At 30.9% G+C, this 5,380-nt stretch overlaps 1 non-coding gene across 1 annotated transcript; it reads left to right on the top strand.

Moving 5' to 3' along the window:
- Positions 1-5,099: 5,099 nt before the first annotated feature.
- On the top strand, positions 5,100-5,172 carry TRNAF-GAA (transfer RNA phenylalanine (anticodon GAA)). The gene has a single exon. It is a non-coding gene; the product is annotated as a tRNA-Phe (tRNA).
- The last annotated feature ends 208 nt before the right edge of the window (positions 5,173-5,380 follow it).

Here is a 5,380-nt window from a genome sequence, read left to right as displayed (position 1 = left end):
GAGTTAGACAATATTCACATTAAATTATTTTATATTGATCCTTGCGCCACAAATCTAAGATAATTACAAGAATAGACTTAGGATTGGCTTAAAAAACTTCTAGTAGTTCAAAACCAATCTTCCCAACCCCTCATTAAGTCCTATAAATTGCAATATATCAAAAAGGGAAGAACTTAGATTAATTCTAAATGTGACACATGGCATAAGCTAAGCTCCCAATCTGCAACTATATAAAGGAATTTTCCACTAGTACCTTTAAACTTCCTCTATTTTACTCCCTTCCAAACAAGTGAAAATAGTAACTCAAGCATGTGCATGCATTTTATGTGCAACTATTTATCCAATAATTTTTAGCTCAAATTTCATCCAAATAGTCCAACTCTTGTCACTTTATTGACAATTAAAAGGTCAATTAATAACATGCACTCTACCTCTCATAACTCCTCATTTCTCCCTACAAATAATCAAGTTTTCTATCTACAAACATTCACCTCCTCTATTTTACTTTCTTTTAACCAAATGAAAATAGTAACTCAAAACATTTACTTACATTTCACATGCAATTTTTTACCCCTATATAAAAAATATAGTTTATAGCTTGACTGTCAACTTGAAGATGAATAAATAGTCCTCTAACTCTTATCTTGTTACTAGCAATTAAAAACTCAATATCATACAACCTACCTCTTAGAACTGCTCACTTTTCCCTACAACTAATCAAACATTTTGTCAAATATTTAAAGTCATACCCCACCTCTTCTTTTTGTTCAAACATGCATGCCTTGGAGAATACAATCTCCACGCTTCTACCTGCCTCCCTACACTAACCACTTAGAATGACACTACAAGGAATAACAATTTATTATACACAATACTCTCCATCTAAAATATGAATATTCGCAACTCCTTTGTAAATGAAAAAACTACATGACATTGCCCTTATTTGAGTAAATCAAAATCTTGAGTGTTGATATTTCCATCTTCATACTTTGTAGCCATTGATTAGTGCATCCATCTTCTAAAATTTTCACTTAACCTATTTTACATTCCATCAGTACTTGTGTCTCCCTCTCATTTGAATGATTTCAATATTATTGATTGTAGGGCATTTCTTCATGATGGGCATTTTAGTCCATAGTTGGGCATTTGGAGGAATTTAACATTATTGTTTACTTCATTGTTGCTTCTCTTTCTAGTTTGTTGGGTGCTTGGTTTGTTTAACTAGCACTTTTTAGTATTTTAACAATCTTAGTAACCACCCAATCTATTGGGCACCTTACATTAGGGCATGGAAGAAAAGAAAACAAAGTTGATACCTCCAGTTTGCATAAATTATGTTGTGTTGTAGATGTAGGTATCTCCATCGGTGAAAACTTGTACAAAAGGTAAGCTCTCTACTATTATACCCTGTATCTCATAGGTCATACACCAAAAAAGAATCACATGGAAATTTGAAAGAAATATTCCCTCTTTCTTGCATGGCTCACAAGAAAGGAAAACTTTAAAACTCAAACATTGCATGCTATAAATAAATTTAACCAAAGGTACATACCCATATTTTTACCATATTTGCAAAAGGAAACAATGCATTAGTTATATTTATGAGTTGGTGTAGTGGTAGAGAACTTGTATTATTGAAAGAGGTCACAAGTTCAAATCTTATGGGGGGTAGGGTATTGCATGTTTCATATGTTGTAGAGTTGGGTGCTTCCTATATTAAGTACAATGTAGTTTCATAATTATAAGTCATTTGTAGACCCAAAAAATGATACTTCGATATTGTGGACTATAAAAGGATCCTCATTTCTATTTTGATGTTTTGTGGTTAAATACAATCAATGGAAAAATTTACCATTTTACTTTTTAAAATTGATTTTCAAAATATGTTTGTGTTAAAAATGACTTGTCGGTTTTAAAACTCATTAACCTATTAATATTTCAACTTGCATATCATTTTAAAATAATAAAATCTTTCAATTTTAAAAAGTGTTGTTGACAATTAAAATAATTTGATTGGAATTTAATGAAATTTGTGTCATGAGTATAAGTTGTATTTAAGAGCAATGAAATTTTGGAGTACGTATAATTTTTTAAGATGATTATGCAATCGTCAAAATTAAAAAAATATGAGCATTATCCAGAGGCTCATTTCAAATGTCAACCAATCCATACCCAATTAAAAGAAATTCAGCTAGAACCATAAATCCCACCCAACAATCATGAAACTAGAATTGGAGACACTTCATGAATTACTTAAACCTGTTTAATTGTTAGAATTGAGAAATTGTACTTATTTGCCCATATTCTATGAATATGTTTCCAATTCTCAAAATGTCAGTTCTAGGATCTAATCCACTCCAACTAACTTGAAATTAGAAATGGAGGCTCAACTAATGCATGATGTTAGACAAAGCTCACACAATTGAATTAAGAAATAGCATACACTAATTATGATGGACTATGTAATATAATGTCTTTAATGAAGGATCAAGTTGAATTATAAAAATTGTGCAATGTTAGAACTCGAAAATCAAATCCATAATTTTAGATTTTAATGCATCAAATATATGACCAATTAAATATTTTGAGACCTAAAAAGAAAGTTCTTCGCCAAAGTGAAGGTAAATCTCCCTAAGAAATGAAGCACAAAGTCATCTGCCAACAAAACAATAGTAAGAGTAGCACTCATTTAGTTCATTGTAGTTTCATAATTATAAGTCATTTGTAGACCCAGAAAAAGATCATTCGATATTGTGGACTATAAAAGGATCCTCATTTCTATTTTTGATGTTCTGTGGTTAAATACAATCAATGGAAAAAATTACCATTTTACTTTTTTAAATTGATTTTCAAAATAAGTTTGTGTTAAAAATGACTTGTCGGTTTTAAAACTCATTAACCTATTAATATTTCAACTTGCATATCATTTTAAAATAATAAAATCTTTCAATTTTAAAAAGTGTTGTTGACAATTAAAATAATTTGATTGGAATTTAATGAAATTTGTGTCATGAGTCTAAGTTGTATTTAAGAGCAATGGAATTTTGGAGTACGTATAATTTTTAAAGATGATTATGCAATCATCAAAATCTATGACCAATTAAATATTTTGAGACCTAAAAAGAAAGTTCTTTCCCAAAGTGAAGTTAAATCTCCCTAAGAAATGAAGCACAAAATCATGTGCCAACAAAACCCAATAGTAAGATGAGCACTCATTTAGTTCATTCTAGTATAATAGTGTATATCATGAGCAAACAAGTAAATGAAGAAGAATAAATTGGACCACAAAGATTTTAGAATATGACATTGAGATCAAACCCACCATTTTAACCAAAAGTAAGACAAATTGTTAACAATTATGTAACTAGCAGTTGCACACTTTTGTTGTGCACCGGTGAGCCGATAGGTTTAGAAAAGCGTATAAATAATTTTAGTTAGATGATTAACCACAAAGAATTTAATCTTTTACAAAATGGATGCAATTGTCTACAGTTTGCTTAGTATTTGCAAGTTGCAGTATTTACAAAATATAGGTCATACAATTTTAGAATTATGGATGCAAAGTTTACAGACTATTTCATTAACTGTTTGAAGTGAGTCGAAAAAGATGTCTTGTAAGTTATAGTATTTACAAAATATAAGACATACAATTTTAGAATTATTCGGATTTATTTAGTGCTACAAAGATATATCAAGAATGCGTTGGGGGCCTAGCTCGATTGGCAAGAGCTTCTAGTGGTGAAGCACGAGGTCACGAGGTCTAATCTCCCCCAACCCACGTAGTACAGGAGGACGTGTTGCGCTAGCATCACCACTCACGTTAAAAAGTTTACCCAACACAAAAGAAGAAAGATCTATAAAAAATGTTGTGTATATATATATATAAGTCTTCGACAAATCATTCTGTGTTCAATGATAGTGTGGGCATTTCGAATTTTATAAATACCTACATTGAAATTATGTCCAGTGAATGCCATTTTTATTTGTCTCCAAACCTAATAATTATTTTGTTAGTAGATTATTCTGATCAATAATGGAGTGTGCATTGAAATATTTATGGATGCTTCACATTGAGTTTGTTGTGAATGGGATGACTGATTTAGGCTTACAACTTTTCAAGTTGGAAAGTGTATTTGATAGTTGTGTTTTTTTTTTCGGTTTTATAAACCCCAAAAGGATGTTGTTATTCACATTTTTCAATAGAAGTACATGTTCTATAATTTTATGATTGTCTACATTGTATTGTATTGTGCAATGGTCAAATTTGTAGTGTTTTAAGGAAGGATAAGATTTTGCATACAAATGCCTATTAAAACAATATTAATTTTGTGAAAAGAATGATATTCAAACTATAAGATTTTTTTATCTATTCAGCTTCTAGAGTTAATTGTGTAAGATTTTTAGCTTCAATGTTTTGGATCACGGTACGAGAGAGAGAGAGAGAGAGAGGAGTTGAAAAATGATTAGTTGCAGATCAAGACTCAATAAAAAAGAGAGAGGGAGGGGAAAAAGGAGGAGCACCAGATACGAGAAGAAGGACAAGGTTTTCTCTTTTTCCTTGTCGTTCTCCTCATATCTTGTGCTCCTCTTCTCTCCCCTCCTTCTCTCTTTTTTATTGAGTCTTGGTCTGCAACTAATCATTTTTCAACTCGTTCAGCTCTCTCTCATCCTGATGATGATTCTTGAAATGTGACCCAAAATATTAATGCTAAAAAGCTTACACAATCAAATTCAAAAGCTGAATAAATAGTTACATGAATTGCGAAAACCTATTTGCACCATAAGATTCTTTTGAATTGATAGAATATTGTTAGAATAAACTATGAAAACATTTTCTTCAAATGCATTGAAGCCTTAAACTCCAAGAATTCTCAAAAAATAGCGATTTTTGTAAGCAAGAAACAGTATCTTTTAGTAAAAGGCGAAAGAATAGTTGAACGGAGCTATAATAAATGGCATTCTCAAAGTTGCGAGATATACAACATTTTGATTCAATTCTAACTCCTCAGAAATGCTTGCGTTTAGGGTTTTCATCAATTTATTTTTGTTAATTCATTATTCACGTGAATAAAAACAAAATAATTATACATTTTAAACGTGCGGGGATACCTCAGTTGGGAGAGCGTCAGACTGAAGATCTGAAGGTCGCGTGTTCGATCCACGCTCACCGCATTCAAGCCGATTTCTAAGTAATAAGAATTTGCTGATGGCGAGTAATCATATTACAGTATGTTGTGAATGCAGAAATTTGGGATATTTGGATAATGCCATTTAATGATTTTATTAAGCCTTTACAAGGGGTTTTTTATTTATTTATCGTATGTTTAGACATTTCATTTATAGAAATCTCACTGTATTGTTAGAAACATGTATGATGTTC

This window comes from Cryptomeria japonica, chromosome 3, assembly GCF_030272615.1.
Source record: "Cryptomeria japonica chromosome 3, Sugi_1.0, whole genome shotgun sequence".
NCBI lineage: Eukaryota > Viridiplantae > Streptophyta > Pinopsida > Cupressales > Cupressaceae > Cryptomeria > Cryptomeria japonica.
Note: the sequence above shows the minus strand (reverse complement) of the source record. Positions and strands in the feature narration are given on the sequence as shown.